We start from the raw sequence: 27,429 nt of genomic DNA, 5'->3' as shown, positions 1-27,429 counted from the left end.
CCCGTTCCACCACTACACGCCGGGCCGTCTTCCTCGTCCTCTGCCTGTGACTGTTTGGGTCAGAGGGCGCGTTGACGTAGTTAGTGTGCCGCCTTTGCTTGAACAGTCCGAGCCAGAAGACACAGCGGCGCGCAGCAGTGGAACAGGGAGAGGTGAATATCGCAAGTTCCGGGGGCCTAAGTGACGAGAGGTGAGTATGTGATTGATTTTTTTTATTTTAATCGCAGCCTATGGGGTATAATGTATGGAGCATCTTATGGGGCATAATGTATGAAGCATCTTATCCCCTTTCTGACATATGATGTACTATCCCGTCGAGGTGGTATTGTCCCGTATGACCACCGACGGATAGTACGTCATCACCGATCAGCCACGCTCACAGGGGGAGCGCGGCCGATCGGGGCCGGGTGTCAGCTGACTATCACAGCTGACATCTGGCACTATGTGCCAGGAGCGGTCACGGACCGCTCCCAGCACATTAACCCCCGGAACACTGCGATCAAACATGAACACATGTCAAACTTGATCGCAGCATTCCGGCGGCATAAGGAAGCATTGGGTAGGGAGGGGGCTCCCTGCGTACTTCCCTGAGACCCTCGGAGCAACGCGATGTGATCGCCTTGCTCCGAGGGTCTCCTACCTCCTTCCCCCTGCAGGCCCCGGATCCAAAATGGCCGCTGGGCTCCTTCCGGGTCCTGCAGGGAGGTGAAAGCGCCTGCTAGCCTCCTGCAGTGCATGTCAGATCGCTGATCTGACACAGTGCACTGCAAAGCGTCAGATCAGCTATCTGACACTATATAGTCATGTCCCCCTCCCTGGGACAAAGTACCCAAGTAAAAAATATATATATATTTACATGTGTAAAAAAAAAAAAAAAAAATCCTAAATAAAGAAAAATATATATATATATTGTTCCAATAAATACATTTCTTTATCTAAATGAAAAAAAACGTAAAAGTACACATATTTAGTATTGCTGCGTCCGTAACGACCCGACCTATAAAACTGTCCCACTAGTTAACCCCTTCAGTGAACACTGTAAAAAAAAGGCAAAAAACAACGCTTTATTATCATACCACCGAACAAAATGTGGAATAACACGCGATCAAAAAGAGGAATATAAAAAAAAATGGTACCGTTGAAAACGTCATCTTGTCCCTCAAAAAACGAGCCGTCATACAGCGTCTTCAGCATAAAAATAAGTTAGTCCTCAGAATAAAGCGATGCAAAAATAATAATTTTTTATATAAAATAGTTTTTATCGTATAAAAGCGCCAAAACATAAAAAAATGATATAAATGAGGTATCGCTGTAATTGTACTGACCCGAAGAATAAAACTGCTTTATCAATTTTACCAAACGTGGAACGGTATAAACGCCCCCCTTCCCCCCCAAAAAAGAAATTCATGAATTGCTGGTTTTGGTCATTCTGCCTCACAAAAATCGGAATAAAAAGCGATCAAAAAAATGTCACGTGCCCGAAAATGTTACCAATAAAAACGTCAACTCGTCCCGCAAAAAACAAGACCTCACATGACTCTGTGGACCAAAATATGAAAAAATTATCGCTCTCAAAATGTGGAGATGCAAAAAAATTTTTTTGCAATAAAAATCATCTTTATACCTGGTTTCACATTTGCGATTTTTGCCGCTGCGTTTTAGCGCAAAAAAACGCATGCGTTTTTTTTCTATATTTAACATTAAAAACGCATGCCTTTTTTTTGTATGCGTTTTGCCGCGTTTGACGGCGCATGCGTCTTTTCTATGCTTGCGTTTTGTTGCAGAAATGCAACATGTTGTAATTTTTAGAGGCCTTTTTTTGCCGCAAAAAAACTTATTGCTGTCTATGTAAACGCATGCGTTTTTAAGCACATGCGTTTGGTTGCGTTTTAATAGAAAAAAACAATAATACACACTGATAAGCCACCCCCCACCATTAAGGTGATAAAGGGATCCAAACCCTAACCCTACCCCTAGGGATCCTAACCCCAACCCTAGCTATTTCTATTTATAGTGGGTTTTCTAGATGATTTTGATGATTGGCAGCTGTCATACACTTCTCAGCATGCGTTTCAAAAACGCAAACGCAGGAAAAAACGCATGTAAACGCGTCAAAAACGCAGCGTTTTTTTTACCGCATGAGAAAACGCATGCGTCTAAAAAAAACGCAGCGTTTGCACGCGTTTTTTTCACCACCTGCGTTTGCGTTTTAAACGCTGCGTTTTACCCCCACATACCCCCGTATGTGGGGGTAAACCTCTGTTTGGGCGCACTGCGGAGCTTGGAAGGGAAGGAGCGCCGTTTGACTTTTTAATCTCTTAATTGTGAGAGCGGACGTCATTTTGGGTTTGTAGATGTGCCTAACAGCAGAAACCCCCCCACAACTGACCCTGTTTTGGAAACTACACCCCTCAAAGAATTTAATCAGGGGTATATTGAGCAATTTGAACCCACATGTACGACACAGAGTTTGATAACATTAGGTCGGCATACTGAAAAAATTCATTTTTTTCCACGAGAATCTTGTTTTAGACCTGAATGTCTCACTTTTTCAGAAATAACATCAAAAAGTGGACCCCACAATTCGTTACCCACTTTATTATGAGTGCAGCGATATCCCATATGTAGTCAAAAAGTTCTGTTTGGACAAATGGCAGGGCTTGGACAGAAAGGGGCACAATGTGACAAATTTGGCTTTATTTGAAATTGAAGATCCAGGACCCATTCAAAGCTTCTAGAGACATTGAGCAAAAAAGAAAATCCTTCCAGGAATTATTACTCACAGAGGGAGGCATGTTCCTAAAACACATTGGCTGACTATAAAATTGGTCTTGCTAACAAAACCGTTGTCCCGCATTTGCGTATATTGTAGCAGGAAGAATAAACTGTACTGGAATGAAGGGCAAAATGTGTAGGAAAATGCAGCCAACTATGTGGCAAATCGGAGTTTGTTCCAAAGATGAAAGAACACCATCAGGGCTAGAATGGCAGACACTTTCAGAGACTGGTCGTACAACGTCCTTTTAGCTCCATCAATCCCTATATGGGGACAAATGTGCCAATAGACGTGGTACACCATAGCAAGCTCCCACCCGCCAAGGTCAGAACCGCTATATGCACAAAACAACCAGTTCTCTATAGAAAGTATTGTCTGGTACCAGAGGTTCGGCAAGAACCATAAAGTAAAGCCCATAGTGTATAAGTACGGAACTTCCTAATTTTTTTAGAAATTCTACAATAAAATGATCATGCCCGTATCATCAACATAAATATAAGTAATATAAATGGAAGCCAAAGTTTTGTGTAGCAAGACAGTCATAAAAAATGGTCAAAAATAGATAAATGGTCAAAAATGTTTGTGAGTAATAAAGTCCTAGAATTCATTTTCAGATGATCTCACTTTTCAAGATCATTTCTGGGGTCCACATTCTAACGCTTATTGACATGGGTACGTGGACGAGAATTTGTTGGAATAGTAGTTTGGCATGGGATTGATCAAGTTCTAGAATTGTCAGATGACCTGACTTTGCAAGAACATTTGTGGGGTCCACACTCTAGAGCGTACAGACGTGGGTACGTGGATGAGAATTTGTTGGGATAGTAGTTTGGTATGGGATTGATCAAGTTCTGGAATTAATTATGAAATGGGGTAAAATGGGATCTACTAATTAAAATAATATTTATCAATTGTTCCAAATTGTACTACTTGGGCCACTAAGCAGAAAATAAAAATGATTGAAAAAAAAAACAAACTAATAATTGTAGGTGGTGTGGTAGGTCTCAAAACAGGGGGAGATACAAAGGCCTGGTTGGGATGGGCATGTGGGGCAATAGAATCGGGAATCACTCCGTCTGCCATGCTTTCTGCAGACTCGGCACCTTTTTTGAGGATACCTTTGGGTGGGAGTGACAGGGACAGGGTGAGGAAAATGGCGTTCTGAAAGTCTCCGGGAATCCTCAGAGTCGAAGGCTTCCCCCGGTGCCATGGACTGAAATATGAGGCTCTCTACAACTTTTTCCTGAAAGTGCAGGAACGTAAGTGGTCCTTGTGATTTTTTATATAGGACAAAACTGTTATAAGTGGCAGTTTGGATTAGATAGATTGCCACCTTTTTATACCATGCCCTGGTCTTCCTCTTGACCAGGTATGGTTGCAGAACCTGGTCTGACAAGTCTACGCCACCCATGTGTTTGTTGTAGTCAGTGACGCAGACAGGTTTTTCTTTGTCCCTGGTGGCACCCCTCTCTCTGACCGTCACAGTGGTGTCCGTATGCAGTGTGGAAAGCATGTAGACGTCCTTCCTGTCTTTCCACTTCACTGCAAGAAGTTGGTCGCTTGCAAGTGAGAATGACGCCCCCCTCTCCAAGCGTCTGGACACCAACTGTGACGGAAGCCCCACTCTATTTTTCCTCACTGTCCCACAGGCCCCTGTATTTGCAGCATGGAGGGATTTGTATAGGGGGATGCTCGTGTAATAGTTGTCCGTATACACGTGGTACCCTTGATTGAGAAAGGGCGTCATTAGCTCCCAGACAATTTTGCCTGGGATACCAATTGTCTGGGGGCAGTTTGGGGGGTTTATTTGGCGGTCCCTACCTTCATAAATTAAAAAGGTGGACGTGTACCCTGATGAGCTCTCGCATGCTTTGTATAATTTTACGCCGTATTTGGCTCTCTTGGAGGGAATAAATTGGCGGAATGACAGACGGCCCTTGTAGCTCATCAAGGACTCGTCGACTGCCACATTTTGCTCTGGGGTATAGGAATTTAGAAAGGAAGTTTTTAGGAGGGAAATTAGGGGTCTTAATTTATTTAGCCGATCGTAGTTGGGGTCAGTTCTTGGGAGGGCTTGGGAATAATCACTAAAGTGGAGGAATCTCATCAGGGCTTCGTAACGGACTCGGGTCATGACTGCTGCAAATACAGGGGTGCTGTGGACAGCTTTTGTTGCTCAGTAAGAGCGGAGAGTGGTTTTTTTTACTATACCCATATTCAGGGTGAGGCCTAAGAATTTTTTTATTTCGGGGACATTTGTGGGGATCCAGGAACGGGAATGAAAGGCATTGGGTTTTTGGGAAATATACTGGCGGGCATATAGGTTGGTTTGGTGGACGATTAATTGCAGGACTTCGGGGCTAATGAAAATTTCAAAAAAATCAATGGGGGTAAAATTGGCGACATTTACTTTTATTCCAGGGACTGCAGAAAAAGGGGGAATTTGAGGGGAAAATGAGGTGTCATTATACCACAGTGGTGGGGGAACTGCGGTACTTGGTCCTGCCTCTGAAGCTTCAGCAGTGACGACCGACTCCGCTACCATCGGGCCGGGGGATCCCGTGGAGGAAGAGTCGTCATCACTGTCTGAAAACTGCTCAGCTTCAGAGGCAGATTCTGTTTCACTGCCGGAGCTACCGGAGCAAAGCAGGCTGTAGGCTTGCTCCGCGCTGAAAGTTCTGCGGGCCATTTCCAACCCCAACCCTAACCCCAACCCCAACCCTAACCCTAACAAAAAAATTTTTAAAAAAATTATAATTTTTTTTTTTTTTTATAATCCCCTGCTTATGATGCAGGGGTTACGGGGAACGGGGGTTGGTAAATTCGATGCTGGCGGGTATAGAAATGGCTTTTTTTATTACTGACAGGGCAGCGCTTGATATGTAGTCTCTCTCTCTTCTCTCCCAGAACAACTACAAGGAGAGAAGAGAGGTACAGCCCAAGTGCTGCCATATTTATCAAACATTAGGGGTTTTGGTCACTGTGATAGGACATATCACAGTAATCAAAGCCCAGCAGCCTATGAGAAAATTCTCACAGGTTGCTGGGTCTCTGCTGGCAGATCATGGCAGGCACACTGCGCATGCGCCCGCCATTTTCTTCCAGCAGAGAAGAAGAAGGGGGGCCGGGAGCTGTGGGCTGGGGACCGGGGGACACACCGGAGGTATGGTGGGGGGCTCTGGGGACTCTATTTCTCTCCCTTCTGATGTACGATCACATCAGAGGGGAGAGAAATGAAAAGCAAACTTTTTTTTTTTTTTTACAAACTATATGCAGCGATCGCAACCCCGGGGGTCTGTAAAGACCCCCGGGATTGCGATCGCTCCAGGGGTCGGTAAAAACCGACCCCAATACACTGCGGGGAGGCTGGGCTCTGGCGGCCGGAGTTATCTTTTTGGCGGGCGCATCTGCTCATGCGCCCGCCATTTTGGAGCACTGGGAGGAAGGAGGAGGGTCGGGGACCGGAGGGGGATCTTTTTCGGTACATAAGGTACCGTGGGGGGCTCGAGGGACCCTATTTCTCTCCCCTCTAATGTGCGATCACATTAGAGGGGAGAGAAAGAAAACGCAAGTCCGGCAGCCGAGACCCCGGAGAAAATCGGACTGTGGGGGGCGCTATACACTTTTTCCACAGCGCCGTTAATTAACGGCGCTGTGGTTTAAGTACCCTTAGCGGCCGCCGTTAAAAGGCGTATCGGCGGTTGTTAAGGGGTTAAAGAACCTCTTACATGCTTTTTATTTCCTTCGGTTTATTATCGCACCTGTTGTTATTAAGCATGTAGGACCCTTAGATATTTCTGATTGCCACATGGGGTTTCCTGTAAAGTGTTTAAGCACGTATATTTTTATGTTGCCATCCACTTTTTTGGGGTATATTTTGACATAAAAGTTGGTCTTATTATTATGTATTCTGGTCTTGTTATTATGTATGATTACACAGTAATTAACACCTTCATGACATAGTGGTTCCCGACTCATGACGTATAGGTACATTAAGGCGATCGTGCACGGCACAGGATCTGCTCTGGGTCTAAAGATATAGAGGGGACCCCACGCCGTTTTTATTATTTAACCCCTTAGTGCCGGAGCCAATTTGCAGCTTAATGACCGGGCCAATTTTTACAATTCTGACCACTGTCAATTTATGAGGTTATAACTCTGGAACGCTTTAACGGATCCCGCTGATTCTGAGATTGTTTTTTTCGTGATGTATTGTGCTTCATGTTAGTGGTAAAATTTCTTCTATATGACTTGCGTTTATTTATGAAAAAAAAGGAAATATGGTGAAAATTTTTAAAACTTTGCAATTTTCAAAAATTTGAATTTTCTTTCTTGCTTCATTGGGGGACACAGGTAACCATGGGTGTATGCTGCTGTCACTAGGAGGCTGGCACTATGCAAATAAAGAAAAATAACTCCTCCCCAGCAGTATACACTCTTCGACAGGCACCAGGCAACTCAGTTTTTGCTTAGTGTCTGTAGGAGGCGGACCTGGATCTAACACCAGATCTGCATTTCTTTTTCTTTCAGGGATTGTGTGTGTTTAGTAATCTTTTTCCCTTTCGTTTCAGATACACTTCTGGGGGTTAAAGGGTGCAGTTCTTCTCACCCTGATTCCCCGCATTAAGCAACCGAGAGAGCAGTGTGGTATCACCCACATCGCACCCTCTTGGATCCGCTGGGCAGGACTTTGTTTCATGTCACCCTGGGGTGTTCATGTTTACTTTCGGTGGCCAGTCCTTGCCTTTTTTTTCCCCCCTCATCCCTCTCCTTGGAGTGGGCTGAGAGGAAGACGGTGGTCACCTGCGGTGACCTCCCCCCTTTTAAGGGGTTGACGCCGTCTTCTGCTACGGTTGATATAGTGCGGGAAGGAGGACCACATCTCCCAGGACCCTTTCTGCCATCAAGGGATCCTGATGCGTTCCTCATCTTCAGGTAGGAAGATCTTCAAGCAACAGCAGTGCCACGAACGCTTCTCACAGCGATTCGCTCGCACCTGTCCAAGACCCCCCACAAGGGCAGACTTGAGAAAAGAACCAGAAAGTGTTTTCTGTCTAGTTCTTCATCCACTTCTCCGGATCCAACTGCGTCAGCCGGAATACCGCTTTCTACCCGTTCGCCCTCTTCGCTGGCGGACGTCGGGTCAGATGTATCCTCTCAGTCGGATTCTGACTCAGATGCAAATCAGACTTCCGCAACACAGGATATCATTGACAGCCTTATCTCAGCCATTATTCAAACGCTTGAGCTTAAGGAGGAAGAGGCAGCTTCTCAGGACATCTCCGTTTCTTTCAAACGGATGAAGCGTCCTTCTAGAGTTTTTCCCAATCATAAGGAATTTGATAACACTACGTCTAGACACTGGGAACACCCTGGTAAACATTTTCCAGGGAGGAAACGTTTAGACATTTTATACCCGTTTGCTGCAGACCTTGTTAGCAAATGGTCCGAATCTCCTAAGGCAGATCCACCTGTGTCTAGATTATCCTCCCAGACAGTGCTGTCCATTCCTGACGCGGCGTCTCTAAAGGACCCCACGGACAGACAAATTAAGGCTCTAACCAAATCAGCTTTTGAAGCTTCTGGTACCTCTCTCTGCCCCAATTTTGCCTCTACCTGGGTGGCAAAAGCGGTGTCTGCCTGGGCCAAAACCCTACACAGAGGTATTGTAGCGGATTTAGCAGATCAGATTTCACTGGCTGGAAAGTACCTTCTGAATGCTTCTCTGGATGCGGCTGCTTGCTCTGCAAGGGCAGACAGCAATATCGTCGCCATTCGCCGTGTTCTCTGGCTGAAGGCGTGGAACGCAGATCCCGCTTCCAAAAAATCCCTCACAGGTTTGCCTTTCCAGGGATCCAAGCTCTTTCGTGCGCAGCTAGACCAAATGATCTCAGACGCCACAGGCGGTAAGAGCACTTCTCTTCCGCTATCTAAGCCTAGGCGTCCCTTCAATAGAAAGGGACCCCATTCCTTTCGCCCCTTTCACTCCTTCGCCTCCTCTGGTGGTACCTCTCAGAATGACTAGTCTTCCACTCAAAGGGACCGAAGGAAGCCTTCTTTCAGGCCTACCCCTCACTGGAGAGCTAAAGGCCGCTCCTCCAAATGTTCCGGTTCTCGCGACCACAGATTTTCTTCCAGATGACGGGTCACCCCCACCTGGAAATCTTTCCAGGGTGGGAGGCAGGCTGCTTCTGTTCACAGAGCCTTGGTGGTCGACGACGCCTGGGTCAGGGAGATTGTCACATCAGGTTACAAAATAGAATTTTCGTCGCCCCTAGGAAGACATTTTTTTTCCTCTCCCGCCCACCCAAACAGCCCTCCCATGTCCCAGGGCTTTTTCAGGTGGTCGATTCCCTTCTTGCCTCAGGGGTAATCGTCCCAGTACCTTCCAACCAGCGGTTTTCCGGTTTTTACTCAAATCTATTTGTAGTTCCGAAAAAAGACGGATCTCTTTGCCCGATATTGGACCTCAAACGGTTGAACCGCTACCTCCGGATTCGTCACTTCAAGATGGAGTCCTTGCGCTCGGTGATTGCCTCCATGGAACCGGGAGAATTTCTGTGCTCTGTGGACATTCGGGATGCGCATCTGAACATTCCGATTTGTGTTCAGCATCAGAGGTTCCTTCATTTCGCATTCCAGGACCAACATTTCCAATTCACGGCTCTTCCTTTCGGCTTGGCGTCCGCCCCCAGAGTCTTTGAAGGTAATGGCGGCGGTCATGGCCATCCTTCAGTCGAAGGGGATTCTTGTAATCCCCTATCTCGACGATCTCCTCGTAAAGGGTCCGTCTCGCCGCGACTGCAGTTGCAGTCTCCAGATCACTCTGGACACGTTAATCCGCCTCGGTTGGATACTCAACGAACAAAAGTCCACCTTGATTCCGACCCAGCGTCTAGAATTCTTGGGCATGGAATTCGACACAATTCAGGCTCAGATCTTCCTCCCAAGGGAGAAATTCCTCTCCCTTCGCAGGGGCATCAAAGTCCTAAAGTGTCCTACCCCTCTACCTCTACAGCTCGGCATGAAGGTTCTGGGCAAGATGGTCGCTTCCATGGAAGCAGTCCCTTATGCTCAGTTCCACTCTCGCCCTCTCCAGCTGGCCCTTCTGTCAGTTTGGGACAGGAATCCATTCTCCTTAGACCCCCCAGTTCGCCTCCCTCTCGATGTGAGACAGTCTCTCACTTGGTGGATGCTATCCACTTCCATTCTGCACGGGAGATCGTTTCTCCCCCTCCGCTGGCAGGTCATCACCACCGATGCCAGTCTCCAGGGGTGGGGTGCAGTCTTTCTCCACCTCACAGCCCACGGGCGCTGGACTGCTCAAGAGGCACACCTCCTGATCAATCTCCTGGAAATCAGGGCTATTTTTCTAGCCCACCTCCGCTGGCAGCCTCTCCTCTCGGGAAAACCGGTCCGCATTCAGTCAGACAACACCACAGCTGTGGCTTACATAAACCATCAGGGAGGGACTCGCAGCAAGCAAGTCATGATGGAGGTGGCAAAAATTCTGCGGTGGGCGGAGAACCACGTTCCCTCCATATCAGCTGTCCACATCCCAGGGGTGGACAATTGGGAAGCCGACTTTCTCAGCCGTCAGGGGCTCATGTCAGGTGAGTGGGCCCTTCTCCCCGCTGTCTTCGACTAGATTTGCCAAAGGTGGGGCGTGCCGGACATCGACCTAATGGCCTCCCGAGCAAACCACAAGGTTCCCCAGTACGTATCCAAATCCCGGGATCCGAGGGCCATCGGCTGCAACGCTCTCGTGATCTCGTGGGCCCAGTTTCAGATTCCTCACCTATTCCCGCCTCGTCCCTTGCTTCCAAGGTTCATAAAGAAGATAAAGTCAGAGGGGGTTCCTGTTCTCTTAGTAGCTCCAGATTGGCCCCGCCGGGCCTGGTATGCGGAGCTAGCGAACATGTTATCGGACGTACCTTGGAGGCTCCCACACCGTCCGGATCTTCTATCGCAGGGTCCCCTCTTCCACCCGAGTTCTCCCCTTCCTTCGCTTCTCGGATTTCTTCAGTCTGGTCTAGATTCGAACCTCTCCTTGAGCACGTTAAAGGGCCAGGTTTCTGCCTTGTCAATTCTCTTTCAAAGAGACCTTGCTTCTCTCCCCCAGGTGAGAACCTTCCTTCAGGGGGTTGGTCATGTTGCACCTCCTTACCATCCTCCGGTCGCTCCTTGGGACCTCAACCTTGTGCTCGGCGCCCTCCAGTGTACGCCTTTTGAACCGATACGGGACATCTCTTTTTCGCTTCTTTCCTGGAAAGTAGCTTTTTTGGTCGCCATCACCTCGATCAGGAGAGTTTCCGAGTTGGTGGCGTTGTCCTGTCGTTCTCCCTTTCTGGTCCTTCATCAGGACAAAGTTGTCCTTCAGCCTGTCCCTTGTTTTCTGCCAAAGGTGGTTTCGGCTTTTCACATGAAGACATCGTCCTTCCTTCTTTGTGCCCTTCCCCAGTTCATCCTTTGGAGAAATCTCTCCACAATTTGGATGTGGTCAGGGCTATCCTAGTCTACCTTGCCAGAACTGCTCCTTTTCGTCAGTCCGACCCTCTGTTTGTCGTCTCGGAAGGTTGTCAGAAGGGGCTCCCCGCCTCTAAGTCTACAATTGCTCGGTGGATCCATTCGGCGGTCCTGGAGGCATACAGTGTTCAAGACCGCCTCCCCTGGGGGTGAGGGCTCACTCTAACCGGGCTGTGGGAGCTTCTTGGGCAGTTCGTCACCAAGCTACGGCCTCGCGGGTTTGCAAGGCCACAACTTGGTTGTCCATCCACACCTTTGTGAAATTCTACAAGGTGCACACTCAGGCTTCTGCGGATGCAGGCCTGGGTAGGAAGGTACTGCAGGCAGCGGCCGACCTAGTTCTCTATTCTTATTATCCCACCCTGAGGACTGCTTTTGGACGTCTCATGGTTACCTGTGTCCCCCAATGAAGCGAGAAATAGAGGGATTTTTGGTTCTTACTGTAAAATCTTTCTTGGAGCCTTCATTGGGGTACACGGCACCCTCCCTTTATGTTGTACCGTATTGGCCAACGTGCCGTTGTTGTGGGTTGGTACATAGGTTGAGTTGTTTATACTTCTTCCTACTACTGCTTTTGCACCAACTGAGGTGCCTGTCGGAGGGTGTATACTGACGGGGAGGAGTTATTTTTCTTTATTTGCATAGTGTCAGCCTCCTAGCGACAGCAGCATACACCCATGGTTACCTGTGTCCTCCAATGAAGGCTCCAAGAAAGATTTTACTGTAAGAACCAAAAATCCCTCTTCTATGCCCTTAAATCACAGAGATATGTCACACAAAATGCTTAAAGGGCCACTGTCACCCCCCTCCAGCCGTTATAAACTAAAAGAGCCACCTTGTGCAGCAGTAATGCTGCATTCTAACAAGGTGGCTCTTTTAGTTTTAGGTTCAAGCATACCCCAAATAAAACGTTTTTATACTTAGCCACAATTCCTGTCTCTAGCCACGTAGGCAGGTCCTCACTCCCCAGCTTGGCCAGCTCCTCTGCCGTCACTCACATCTTCTTGCGCTTTCGGCGCCGCCCCCTCAGCGCTGTTATCGTTTCAAATCCGGCGCCTGCGCTGTGTACTGGTGTCCTGCGCAGACGCAGTAAGCTCTGGCCGTCTGATGTAATGGCTGATACCAGAGAACAAAAGACATCCACAGAACAACCTAAAACTAAAAGAGCCACCTTGTTAGAATGCAGCATTACTGCTGCACAAGGTGGCTCTTTTAGTTTATAACGGCTGGAGGGGGGTGACAGTGGCCCTTTAATAAATAACATTTCCCACATGTCAACTTTACATCAGCACAATTTTGGAAACAAAATTTTTTTTCTTCGGAAGTTATAAGGTTTAAAAGTTGACATTTATTTCTCATTTTTACAACAAAATTTACAAAACCAATTTTTTAGGGACCATCTCACATTTAAAGTCACTTTGAGGAGTGTACATGACAGAAAATACCCAAAAGTGACACCATTCTAAAAGCTGCACCCCCTCAAGGTGCTCAAAACCACATTAAAGAAGCTTATTAACCCTTTACGTGCTTCACAGGATCTGATGCAATGTGGAAGGAAAAAATGAACATTTACTGTATATACTCGAGTATAAGTCGAGATTTTCAGCCCATTTTTTGGGGCTGAAAGTGCCCCTCTCGGCTTATACTCGAGTCAATGTCGGCGGGGGACTGGCGGCTGTGACATACTCACCTGCTCCTGGTGTGGTCCCTTCATGTCCGATGGTCCGCATATTCATTACTTTAATGAGCAGTACATGACCGCTGAACATAGGAAGATGCCGCCGGCTCCCGGAGACCATCTGACAGTGAGACGCTGCCAGGGATCGCGCCGGGAGCAGGTGAGTATATTGGGGGAGGTGAGCATTCCAATATTCACCTGACCCCGTTCCACCACTACACGCCGGGCCGTCTTCCTCGTCCTCTGCCTGTGACTGTTTGGGTCAGAGGGCGCGTTGACGTAGTTAGTGTGCCGCCTTTGCTTGAACAGTCCGAGCCAGAAGACACAGCGGCACGCAGCAGTGGAACAGGGAGAGGTGAATATCGCAAGTTCCGGGGGCCTAAGTGACGAGAGGTGAGTATGTGATTGATTTTTTTTATTTTAATCGCAGCCTATGGGGTATAATGTATGGAGCATCTTATGGGGCATAATGTATGAAGCATCTTATCCCCTTTCTGACATATGATGTACTATCCCGTCGAGGTGGTATTGTCCCGTATGACCACCGACGGATAGTACGTCATCACCGATCAGCCACGCTCACAGGGGGAGCGCGGCCGATCGGGGCCGGGTGTCAGCTGACTATCACAGCTGACATCTGGCACTATGTGCCAGGAGCGGTCACGGACCGCTCCCAGCACATTAACCCCCGGAACACTGCGATCAAACATGAACACATGTCAAACTTGATCGCAGCATTCCGGCGGCATAAGGAAGCATTGGGTAGGGAGGGGGCTCCCTGCGTACTTCCCTGAGACCCTCGGAGCAACGCGATGTGATCGCCTTGCTCCGAGGGTCTCCTACCTCCTTCCCCCTGCAGGCCCCGGATCCAAAATGGCCGCTGGGCTCCTTCCGGGTCCTGCAGGGAGGTGAAAGCGCCTGCTAGCCTCCTGCAGTGCATGTCAGATCGCTGATCTGACACAGTGCACTGCAAAGCGTCAGATCAGCTATCTGACACTATATAGTCATGTCCCCCTCCCTGGGACAAAGTACCCAAGTAAAAAATATATATATATTTACATGTGTAAAAAAAAAAAAAAAAAATCCTAAATAAAGAAAAATATATATATATATTGTTCCAATAAATACATTTCTTTATCTAAATGAAAAAAAACGTAAAAGTACACATATTTAGTATTGCTGCGTCCGTAACGACCCGACCTATAAAACTGTCCCACTAGTTAACCCCTTCAGTGAACACTGTAAAAAAAAGGCAAAAAACAACGCTTTATTATCATACCACCGAACAAAATGTGGAATAACACGCGATCAAAAAGAGGAATATAAAAAAAAATGGTACCGTTGAAAACGTCATCTTGTCCCTCAAAAAACGAGCCGTCATACAGCGTCTTCAGCATAAAAATAAGTTAGTCCTCAGAATAAAGCGATGCAAAAATAATAATTTTTTATATAAAATAGTTTTTATCGTATAAAAGCGCCAAAACATAAAAAAATGATATAAATGAGGTATCGCTGTAATTGTACTGACCCGAAGAATAAAACTGCTTTATCAATTTTACCAAACGTGGAACGGTATAAACGCCCCCCTTCCCCCCCAAAAAAGAAATTCATGAATTGCTGGTTTTGGTCATTCTGCCTCACAAAAATCGGAATAAAAAGCGATCAAAAAAATGTCACGTGCCCGAAAATGTTACCAATAAAAACGTCAACTCGTCCCGCAAAAAACAAGACCTCACATGACTCTGTGGACCAAAATATGAAAAAATTATCGCTCTCAAAATGTGGAGATGCAAAAAAATTTTTTTGCAATAAAAATCATCTTTATACCTGGTTTCACATTTGCGATTTTTGCCGCTGCGTTTTAGCGCAAAAAAACGCATGCGTTTTTTTTCTATATTTAACATTAAAAACGCATGCCTTTTTTTTGTATGCGTTTTGCCGCGTTTGACGGCGCATGCGTCTTTTCTATGCTTGCGTTTTGTTGCAGAAATGCAACATGTTGTAATTTTTAGAGGCCTTTTTTTGCCGCAAAAAAACTTATTGCTGTCTATGTAAACGCATGCGTTTTTAAGCACATGCGTTTGGTTGCGTTTTAATAGAAAAAAACAATAATACACACTGATAAGCCACCCCCCACCATTAAGGTGATAAAGGGATCCAAACCCTAACCCTAACCCTAGGGATCCTAACCCCAACCCTAGCTATTTCTATTTATAGTGGGTTTTCTAGATGATTTTGATGATTGGCAGCTGTCATACACTTCTCAGCATGCGTTTCAAAAACGCAAACGCAGGAAAAAACGCATGTAAACGCGTCAAAAACGCAGCGTTTTTTTTACCGCATGAGAAAACGCATGCGTCTAAAAAAAACGCAGCGTTTGCACGCGTTTTTTTCACCACCTGCGTTTGTGTTTTAAACGCTGCGTTTTTAAACACAAATGTGAAACTAGCCTTAGTGTGTGACAGCTGCCAAACATAAAAATCCGCTAAAAAACCCGCTATAAATAGTAAATCAAACCCCCCTTCATCACCCCCTTAGTTAGGGAAAAATAATAAAATTAAAAAAATGTATTTATTTCCATTTTCCCGATAGGGTTGGGGCTAAAGTTAGGGATTGGGCTAAAGTTAGGGATAGGGTTTGGATTACATTTACGGTTGGGATTAGGGTTAGGGGTGTGTCAGGATTAGGGGTGTGGTTAGGGTTATGGTTGGGATTAGGGTTAGGGGTGTGGTTAGGGTTGGGATTAGGGTTAGGGGTGTGTTTGGGTTAGGGTTTCAGTTAGAATTGGGGGGTTTCCACTGTTTAGGCACATCAGGGCTCTCCAAACGCGACATGGCGTCCCATCTCAATTCCAGTCAATTTTGCATTGAAAAGTCAAATGGCACTCCTTCCCTTCCGAGCTCTCCCATGCGCCCAAACAGTGGTTTACCCCCACATATAGGGTATCAGCGTACTCAGGACAAATTGCACAACAACTTTTGGGATCCAATTTCTCCTGCTACCCTTGGGAAAATAAAACAAATTGGAGCTGAAGTAAATTTTTCGTGAAGAAAAGTTAAATGTTTATTTTTATTTAAACATTCCAAAAATTCCTGTGAAACACCTGAAGGGTTAATAAACTTCTTGAATGTGGTTTTGAGCACCCTCAGGGGTGCAGTTTTTAGAATGGTGTCACACTTGGGTATTTTCGATCATATAGACCCCTCAAAATGACTTCAAATGTGATGTGGTCCCTAAAAAAAAAAAAAAAAAAATGGTGTTGTAAAAATGAGAAATTGCTGGTCAAATTTTAACCCTTATAACTCCCTAACAAACGAAAAATTTTGGTTCCAAAATTGTGCTGATGTAAAGTAGATATGTGGGAAATGTTACTTATTAAGTATTTTGTGTGATATATCTCTGTGATTTAAGGGCATAAAAATTCAAAGTTGGAAAATTGCGAAATTTTCAACAAATTTCCATTTTTTCCCACAAATAAACGCAGGTAATATCTAAGAAATTTTACCACTATCATGAAGTACAATATGTCATGAGAAAACAATGTCAGACTCATCAGGATCCGTTGAAGCGTTTCAGAGTTATAACCTCATAAAGGGACAGTGGTCAGAATTGTAAAAATTAGCCCGTCATTAACGTGCAAACCAGCCTTGGGGGTAAAGGGGTTAAGGGGAATAATGTATGGAGCATCTTATGGGGCATAATTTATGGAGCATTTTATGGGGCATAATCTATGGAGCATCTTACAGGGCCATTATTAACCTTTGTGCAGCATTATATGGGGCATATTTTAATATGGAGCATCTTATGGGGCCCATCATGAACTGTATGGAGCATTATATCGGGCTCCTGATTCAATATGGATATTCAAAAATACTTAACCTACTGATGCCTCCGTTAATTTTACTTTTATTGGTATCTATTTTTATTTTTGAAATTTACCAGTAGCTGCTGCATTTCCCACCCTAGGCTTATACTCGAGTCATTAAGTTTTCCCAGTTTTTTGTGGCAAAATTAGGGGGTCGGCTTATACTCTAGTATATACGGTAACTTTTTTATAAAAACATTTTATTTCAGAACTAATTTTTTTTAATTTTCACAAGTGTAAAAAGAGAAAATGAACCACAAAATTTGTTGTGCAATTTCTCCTGAATACGCCGATACCCCATATGTGGGGGTAAACCACTGTTTGGACGCATGGCAGAACTAGGAAGGGAAGGAGCGCCATTTGACTTTTTCAGTGCAGAATTGGCTGGAATTGAGATTGGGCGCTATTTCGCATTTGGAGAGCCCCTGATGTGCCTAAACGGTGGAACCCCCCCCACAAGTGACCCCATTTTGGAAACTAGACCCCTTAAGGAACTTATCTAGATGTGTTGTGAGAACTTTGAACCCCCAAGTGCTTCACAGAAGTTTATAACGCAGAGCCGTGAAAATAAAAATAAAATTTTTTTCCTCAAAAATGAATTTTTAGACCGCAATTTTTTATTTTCACAAAGGTAACAGGAGAAATTGGACCCCAAAAGTTGTTGTCCAGTTTGTGCTGTGTACTCTGATACCCCATATATAGGGGGGGGGGGGGGGCACTGTTTGGGCACACAGCAGAGCTCGGAAGGGAAAGAGCTCCTTTTTGGAATGCAGACTTTGATAGAATGGTCTGCGGGCATCCTGTTACTTTTGCAGAACCCCTGATGTGCCTAAACAGTTAAAAAAAACCACAAGTGACCCCATCTTGGAAACTAGATAAGGAGCTTATCGAAATGTGTGGCGATGACTATGAACCCCCCTAGTGCTTCACAGAAGTTTATAACGTAGAGCTGTGAAAATAAAAAATCTTATTTTTTCCACAAAAGTGATCTTTTCGCCCACAAGTTTTTTCTTTCACAAGGGCAATAGGAGAAATTGGACCCCAAAAGTTGTCCAATTTGTCTTGAGTATGCTGATGCCCCATATGTGGGGGTAAACCACTGTTTGGATAAAAGGCAGTCAGAAGGGAGGGAGCACCATTTGACTTTTTGAACGCAAAATTGGCTGGAATCAATGGTGGCGCCATGTCCCGTTTGGGGACCCCCGATGTACCTAAACAGTGGAAACCCCCAACACACCCCTAACTCTAATCCTAACCCTAACTTTAGCCCAACTATAACCCTAATGGGAAAACGGAAATAAATACATTTTCTTTATTTTATTATTTTTCCCTAACTAAGGTGGTGATAAAGAGGGGGGGGGTTTATTTACTTTTTTTTTTTTTTTATCACTGTGATAGACCCTATCACAGTGACCAAAATGAACCAATAGGAAAATTTTCCTATTGGTGCCGGCCAGCAGATCTCGGCGGGCGCACTGCGTACGCGTCCGCCATTTTCTTACTAGAAGAAAACGCCAGCGGACGTGGGGGGGGGAAGCAGGAGGACCCAGGGACACCGGGAGACACTGATAAGCATCAGGGGGGGACCAGGGACCCTATTTCTCTGTCCTCTGATGTGCAATCACATCAGAGGACAAAGAAATTAAATGGCAAATCGCTTTTTTTTTTTTTTTCTTTATTTTTTTGTGGTCGCCGCTAGACGGTTAAGAACGGTGATCGCAACCTGGGGGGTCGGTAAAAACCGACCTGAATCATGTTATCTGGGGTCTCAGCTACTTCTGGCATTTGAGACCCCAGAGAAAATCCGACTCTAGAGGGCGCTATACACTTTTTCCACAGCGCCGTTAATTAATGCCGCTGTGGTTTAAGTACCCTTAACTACCGCCATTAAAAGGCGTATCGGCGGTTGTTAAGGGGTTAATGCTCTGACGAACACGGTCATCAGTGTTGTCTGGTCTTGCTGATCGCAGGGAGGCCAGGCGAGGACGATGACCGTCGTAGTCACGACCCTACGCCTGGGAATAGCGCTAACTGTACTGCTTCTCCCAGCCGCTGGCATTTCATTCTGGTACATGTTACACTGATGTCATTCATGTGTCATCATTGTGCACGCGTACTCAACGTATTGACGTCCGTGCTGCTGGAGAAAAGCAGACGTGTACGCGTGGGTCACACGAACACATGGTCCGTGTGAATACACGGACATGTGCGCAGCACCTAAGATTATAATAGGTTTACGTGTGTGTCTCAAGTACATGTGAAAACTGTCACTACAAATACTGGAGACAGTCATAGATCCCACCCCTTGTTTTTCTTCCTATACACTACTCCTATTAGACAAACAATCAGTAGATTCGGTTTTCAGTACCATCTATATGTGGATGACACCCAATTATATACATCGTCTCCCCTGCATTACTACAAAATACAAAAACTCCACTTCTGCACCATATCCTCACCAATCACACATTAACAGTTCCCATCACCAGATCACATACATAGCCAGCAGCTTTTGTTTTGGCCAAAATATTTTTTTTATCCGCCACTACGACAAGGTATACTCTTTTGGCCAGACTCTACTCTACTGTAACTTATTAAACGTTTGTTAAAATATCCAATAAAATTTTAGGTATATTTTTATTTATTTTTCAATTTTGAAAATGACCAATAATATCACATTCAAGGGACAAATACCACCGACCATGAGCGAATCCCATATTACCACCACATGGTGACCAATATTACCACATACAAGGAATAAATACCACCACACCATGACTAGACCACATATTGCCACCAGAGTGACCAAATAGCACATACAAGGACCAAATACCGCCACATCATGACTAGACCACATATTACCACCACATGGTGACCAATATTACCATATACAAGGACCAAATACCACCACACCATGACCAGATCACATATTACCACCACAGTGACTGAATAATAGCACATACAAGGAGCAAATACCGCCACACTGGTATTTGTTCCTTGTTGGCTCATAAGTACGTGTGCTGCACCCACCTAAAATGATTCCTTTTGATGAATTACTAAATTGTCCAAATCTGACTCGCATTGAGCCCCTTTAGGCTTTTGCTGTTCTCAGACATGAGCAGAACACTGTTTGGTCTCCCCTAATTTCCCCATAGTGAGCACCAATGCGCCTTGTAACATACCTGAGATATAGAAGAGAATGGCACGTCCTGGCGGATGACCATGCAGTGGCTGGCAGCTGTACCCTGCGATCATTGTTGGCCCTAGGCATGGCCCTTAGCCCCCTATATAGTGCTGTCAATGTCAGTGACTATGACATCTACATTTTAACCCCATTGGCGCCCTGAGATTGTGATTGTGGGGTCCTGTTGGTTGCCATGGCATTTCAAGTATAAGTAATGGCCATAGCGTCTGCCGTTATAGCGGCCTGATAAGATGTTAGCAGCATATTGGTGGTAAAAATATCATTTTTCATTCATGTCATTCCATTTTGTGTTAATCCCTGAAAAGCACCTGAAGGGTTAACAAACCAACTGACAGCAGTGTTGACTATGTTGAGGGGCGCTGTTATCAAATTGGTATCAGTATTTAGGGTTTTCCAGATATATAGGTCCCCCCAAAGTCACTTCAAAATTGAATAGATCCCTACAAAAATAACATTTCCCTCAGGTCTGCGTTACATCAGCATCATCTGTAGAATGCTCCTTTATTTGTTAAAGGGACTCTGTCACCTGAATTTGGAGGGAACAATTTTCAGCCATAGGGGCGGGGTTTTCGGGTGTTTGATTCACACTTTCCTTACCCGCTGGCTGCATGCTGGCTGCAATATTGGATTGAAGTTCATTCTCTGTCCTCCGTAGTACATGCCTGCACAAGGCAATCTTGCCTTACGCAAGTCCCTTTAAGATGTTAGAAGATTCAAAAATTTTGCAGAAATTCTTCAAAGAAATGAATAAAACAGGATTTTTGGTTGCTTACCGAAAAATCTGTTTCTCGGAGCCTTCATTGGGGGACACAGGAACCATGGGGTGTATGCTGCTGCCACTAGGAGGCTGACACTATGCAAATAAAGTTAGCTCCTCCTCTGCAGTGGACTCCCCACCGACAGGAAGTAGGATATTCAGTTAGTGAGAAAGCAGTAGGAGAAGCAACGTGTAAATGAGAAATGATAATAATAATCTTTATTTATATAGCACCAACAAATTCCGCAGCGCTTTACAATTTAACAGTTTCAAACACTGTGTTCAAAGAACTCAAACGTTAACAGTATAACACAATAAACAGAGCTGTTCAACTTGGGAGGTGCTGTGTCCCCCAATTAAGGCTCCGCGAAACAGATTTTACGGTAAGCAACCAAAAATCCTGTTTTCTCTATCGCCTCATTGGGGGACACAGGAACCATGGGATGTCCCAAAGCAGTCCCTGGGGTGGGAACAGCAGAAAAACTCCATTCAGGTCGGAGGACCGCCTAGGCTGGCAACTGCCGAAGCGTAGGTATGGAGCTTATAACATTTGGCAAATGAGTGAACGGAACACCAGGTTGCCGCCTAGCAAAGTTGTAGGGCGGATGCCCCATGGTGTACCGCCAAGGAGGCGCCCACTGCCCGGGGCAGAGTGAGTCTTAATCCCAGGAGGAGTCACTCTGTTCTTTACCCGGTAAGCCTCCAGAATGGCAGGTCTGATCCAGAGAACAATTGTAACCTTGGAGGCCGGCAGGCCTCTTGGCGTACTGTCTGGAATGACAAAAAGAAAAATAGATCCTCACCGCCCTGACCAGGTCTAGCCTGTTCAGCGAACGCCCCAGAGAATCGGTCGGAGCAGGACAAAAGGTGGGAAGGACGATCTTATTCAAGAAAAAGGAGGACACCACCCTGGGAAGAAAAGGCGACGAAGGACTTAAAACTACCCTATCCTGGTGAAGAACCGAGAAATGGGGCGACAGGAGAGAGCCACCAACTCTGAGGCGCGCCTAATGTAGGAGATGGCCACCAGAAACGCCACCTTGCAGGACAGAACAGACAGTGAGGCCTCATGGGGAGGTTCAAGGGGGGAACCCCACTGAGCCTCCAGAACAAGACTGAGGTCCCAGGGATCCACGGGAGTCTGGTACGGAAGAGCCGCATGCGCCACTTCTTGAAGAAAAGTTCTGATCTGAGAACGGGACGGATATAAATCTTTGTACCGTGATAGCCAGTAGCTAAGGACTTCTGAAAGGGACTTCAGAAAAAGGATGGAAAGGGTTGCTATCTGACCCTTCAGAGAACTAAGGGCAAGGCCAGCATCAAGTCCCGCCTAGAGAAAACTGACAAAATGGAAGGTTTCAACGGCAAAGCTGTTAAATTGAGCCACCAAGAACTCTGTGGCAGATGGGTCCTTGCTACAGAAGATCTGGCCTGTCTGGGGGCCTCCAGTGGGAGTCCGCGAGGAGATGGACGATCTCAGCGAACCAGAACCTTCTGGGCCAATCTGGTGCAGTCAGAATGACCAGCACCCCCTCCGCATTGATCTTCAACAGCCTGGGAAGAAAGGGAAGGGAGGAACAGATAGGGAAGTACAAATTGCGACCCAAGAATGTTCAAAGCATCGGTATCCACAACAAGAGGATCGCGGACCTAGAAACAAACGGTGGAACCTTCCTAAGCAGTCGGGACGCCAGGAGATCCACGTCCGGAGTTCCCCATCAAAGGCAAATTTGAAGGAAGACCTCCTGAAGCAGGGACCATTCTCCTGACGCAAGGCCCTCGTAGCAGAGAAAACACTGCGGCCTAGTTGTCCACGCCGGGGATATGCACTGCGGATAGTGCCGAAACCGTTGCCTCTGCCCAGAGGAGGATCTTGGATACCTCCGCCATTGCCAAGAGACTCTGATTCCCTTCCTGGTGATTGACATATGGCACAGCCGAGGCATTGGACGTCTGGATTCTGACTGGCAGACCTCTGAGAAGCCTTTCCCAGTGACTCAGGGATAGAAGAATGGCCCCTATCTCAAGCGTGTCGATCGGCAGAGAGGACTCTTGCTCCGACCAACGCCCCCTAAACTGACGGATGGCGAGAAACCGCGCCCCAGCCGTGAAGGCTGGTCACCGTCGTCACCACCTGCCTTGGGAGGACCGGACCTGGGAATGAGAGGGGATGACAGCCACCAGTTAAGAGGCTGTTAGAATCGGACAGAAAGCCGTATCGGAGGATCCAGAGTCAACACAGACGTGTCCTACTGAGAGAGGATGGCCTGCTGAAGTGGTCTCAAGTGGAACAGCGCAAAAGGGAATGCTTACGGTGCAGTTGGAGCGGCCCCCAAACGCAGGGCGGCGGGGTACTCTGTACCGGGTCCCTCGGTCTCGGTTCTGGGGATGTCACGGTGGCCCGACCCGGTCCGTGGCCCTGCTAAGGGGCGCCCAATTAAAGATGTTTGTGATGGTGCAGATCGCAGTAAATGACGAGGACACAGGGTTGCAGTCTCTTTACCTCTTTACTGAAGGCTTCGGCATCCGCAATCCAGAGCACTAACAGGGCTGGCTGAGACCGGCCGGTCTGAAGGCACATCCAGAGTTCCCTTTGCAGGTGGAAATCAGTAGCCTTCCTACTAGCGCCTGTGTGTTGTAGTACTACCCTGCTGAACACCACGGGATAGTCCTCACAACTGTCGTGTATGTTTCTGTTCTTTCTCTCCGTCCCCCAGATGGTTTGGATAGGACGCACCCGTATGACGGGGTAGGCCTGGAGTTATTTTATAGGGACCCTAGAGACGCCCCCTCTCCCTCAATTGCCTCCGTTGTCTTCGTTAGGTGTATAGGTGAGACAGCCAACCTAGCGTTAACTGCCCTGCCGTAGTTCAAAGTAATGCATAGAGCCTATTACTTCCTCGGTGCTCCAGCCACCGGCTACGCGCCTCAGAAGGATGTTACCGATCTTATGGCAGGACTCCTTCTGGTTCTATCGCCTTTGTGCTGTGATCTCGTTTCTCACTTCTCCACAATCTACTTCGCTTCGTGTCCTTTCTTAGGATGCCGCGGCAATGAGGTGCAGGCACGGCTCCGTAACGCTCTTGTCTGTGCTAGGCCGCTGTCAGGATCCCACACCTGACAGGTCCTCCCTGGAACTCTCACAGGCTGCTTTCTCTCTAACTTCCTATCCAACCCCCAGTTTTACCCATGTGTGAGGAGTGGCCTAGTAGATAGGACCTTTTGCTCCCCCTGGTGGCCGGAGTGTGAAGTGTAATGTGTGACTGTGATACCTGGTCAGGTGAACTCTTTTAGTGCCATCAGACGTACCATCACTCCCCTTAGCGGCAGAGCGACGTTACTGCAACGACCAGGACTCTGGGGCGCTGCACTGTCACAGTGCGTCACAGGACCGTTATTGCTGAACGGAAGGAAGGCAGCTGAGGGCCCTGCAGAGAGCGAACTCCGTATGGAGAATTGCCTGCTTCTCCTCGAGAAGAAAAACCCCCGACTGACGGTGTCGAACAACATGCCTAAGAGGACGAGACGCTGACTCAGAACAAGACAAGACTTTGTTCTGTTGGCCAGCCACCAGAAACGGGACAGTGAGTCGAGGACAATGGTCAGACTCTCCAGGGCCTGAAAGAGGGGCAGAGGCTTGATGAGGATGACTTCAAGTATGGAATGAGCACTAGGCCCCTGATCCTCAAAATGGCCATAAATGTAGCCATGATCTTTATGAAGACACTGGGAGCGGTAAGACCGAGCGGCAGGGTGACAAACTGGAAATGACTCTTCCGCATCGCGAAACGCAGGAAAAACTCAGGTGTGCTGGGAAAATCAGGACATGGAGCAAGGCATCTTGGATATCCATGGAGCACAGGAATTTCTGTGGATCCATGGAAGCCACGACTGAACAGAGGATCTTCATCCTGAAGGCCAGCCAAACATCACTGAAAAAAAACAGGAGACGCCCGCCCATGGGCCCTTAGCATGAGTTATGCAGAGGAAGATCTGCCAGGTCTAGGCCTGGTGGACCAACCATGGGAGTTGCGGGAACGCCGGAAAGGGGTAGGCTTAAAGGAAGCCTTTTCTCTAGCCAGCCGAGATCGCGGTCTTTGTTAGCTAGAGGAATCTTCCGACGCTGCGACACAGCGAAAGGACAAAGGGAACTCGTGCCTCCCGTGGCGTCCTTAATAATTTGTTCCAGCATGTAGCCAAAGAGACGGGCCCCCTGGAAGGGGAGGCTGGTAAGGAACTTCTTGAAGACAAGTCCGCCTGCTGTGTGTAAAGCCGAATATTCCGTCGGATGGCCACCATATTGCTGGACGCGTGAGCTACACAAACCGCGCATCTAGGGAGGCAGATACCAAATATTTCCCTGCATAGGAAATCTGGTCCGTCAGGTCAGCTAGCTCCCCCGGAGGAGCTCCAGCTGGGGTGCTCTTACAAGGCTGTTGGGTCCATCTAGCTATGGTCCTTAAGACCCAGGTAGAGGCAATGGCCGAGGCACAAAGTAGAAGCAGCCGTTTCAAAGGCTGATTTATCCAGCAATTCTATAATTGTATCCTTGGAACCCATGAGGGAAGTGGAGTGGCCAAATTGGTAGACAGTCTGGGAACTGACGAGCCCAGAATTGCCCGCTTCCTGCCGAGGAATCAGTCTAGTTAGCGATGAGCTCAGGGGAGAAGGAATATAGGATGCAGAGACGCTTCCCTGTCTGAAAGCATCTGGTATGGGTCGCCATTCCCCTGACAAGTACCACCACAAATTCAGTGTGTGGGGCAAAGACCTTGGAAGGTGGTTTGACCGTCTAAACGAAACCACATACTCTGTGGGTTCTGTAGAGGTCTCCATGATGCTTAAGGGCTGGTTGATCGCAACAATAAGGTTATGTACCCGTAGTGAAACCAAAACTTCCTCTTCAAACATGAACGAGGATCTCTCTCTCTCTCTCTCTCTCTCTCTCTCTCTCTCTCTCTCTCTCTCTCTCTCTCTCTCTCTCTCTCTCTCTCTCTCTCTCTCTCTCTCTCTCTCTCTCTCTCCTCTCCAACTGAAGGGCGGGAGAAGGAGCTGGGACCGAACTTCTAAGCACGCTTGTGTGCTAGGATCATGGTCCTGCTGACGGATCTATGAGGATACGGGGTGGCAGTACATGCCGTACTCATAGTCCATAATGTGGGATTACAGGTGTGACTGTTCACCCTGTATCCCTCCAAGAAAAGGAACCTAGAATTTCACTCCTGTCTGGATCTCTTGTGGCCTGAGTTGAAAAGGCAGGACGGAGAATCCTGTGACCCACTAGCAACTGCGCTCAGGCACGGACACCAGGGTCGTGACATCCTGGTAAGGTCCACCCCAGACTGAGACAGAAGGATAGCCCACCCAGGGATAGGGGTCTCGGTCTCACCCGGGGTAGGGACTCCTGGACGGGGAGTTGCTGCAGCTGACAAGTGGAAGCAGGAGGACGGGAAAGCTCTCCTTTTAGGATTAGGCCTGGGAGCAGACCCACTAAATGATGCCCGAAGGTTGGGGGAAAAGGAGAGGGGAGTAATAGACTGCATAGCAGAGCTACTCACCGCAATAGTAGAGTCCTGTAGACTGCTCCCGGCATGATGCGACCCGCATCATGGCACAGGTCTAGGGCACCAGCAGGGAGACGGCAACCTAAGGAGGATGCAGGGGACCCAGCCGGAGAAAGCGTGCGCTGGGGAAAAAAGGACCCGCTCTCAGAGAGGGGAGGGGGGGAGGGTTAGCCACCGGGTCTGGAGGTGCAAGATGGCGGCGATCCCAGGAGAGTAGTGGGTGGAGCTAGCGCCCTGCGCAGGAAGAGGTAGAGAGAGTTACGGGCGGGAAAAAAAGCCCGCCCGATGAAAACGGAAATGGGCGGAGTGATGGCGCCGGAAGTAGGCCCGGGCAGAAGCCGGGGCCTAAATTAGAGGCCGGCGACCGCCGGAGAGGGCTGCTGCGCTGAAGAACGAGCGGTGCGGCCGGCGGAAAGGGGAACAGCGCAACTGCCGCCAAGGTCGCAGCGCCGGACAACAGAGGAAAACTGCGCCGCTCTCGTGTCCGCCGGAGGAAGTGGGCAGCGGGGCTGCCTGTAGAGACCGGAGCGAGGAGGCAGAGCGGCCGCCCGCCACCGGAATAAAAAACAGCGTGGCTGAAAAGGTCCCCGCGCCGGAGGAAGATAGGGTGGCCCCCCGGAACAAGGAGGCGGAAGCTAACTGGGACGGGTGGGGGAAATGCCTCAAAACTCCCACGCCGTCCGTTACTAACCTTAAATCGAGAAAGGTGTCAGACGTCCATGGAGCTGATGGTGGACGTCTTCGTCTCCTTCAACCGACAGGCTCTGGTGGGCGAGTGGGTGGGGGACGGAGCTAGGACCGAACTTCTAAGCACACTGGTGTGCTAGGATCATGGTCCTGCTGTCGGATCTATGAGGATACGGGGTGGCAGTACATGCCGTACTCATAATCCATAATGTGGGATTACAGGTGTGACTGTTCACCCTGTATCCCTCCGGAAAACCTGAAAGAAAACGACGCACATTGAGGTAGATAAGGGTCTAATGAAAGACCCGTGTCCACCTCCTACTGACACTAAGCTGAACTGAATATCCAACTTCCTGTCGGTGGGGTGTACA

The 27,429-nt window shown here is 47.6% G+C and overlaps 1 protein-coding gene across 2 annotated transcripts in view; it reads left to right on the top strand.

Moving 5' to 3' along the window:
• The window catches only part of STXBP3 (syntaxin binding protein 3), a 131,554-nt gene that overhangs the window by 59,665 nt on the left and 44,460 nt on the right, over positions 1-27,429 (top strand). The gene's annotated exons all lie outside the window — the stretch shown is intronic.

This window comes from Ranitomeya variabilis, chromosome 8 (assembly GCF_051348905.1).
Source record: "Ranitomeya variabilis isolate aRanVar5 chromosome 8, aRanVar5.hap1, whole genome shotgun sequence".
Taxonomy (NCBI): Eukaryota; Metazoa; Chordata; class Amphibia; order Anura; family Dendrobatidae; genus Ranitomeya; species Ranitomeya variabilis.
This window is presented reverse-complemented; position numbering and strand designations above follow the sequence as displayed.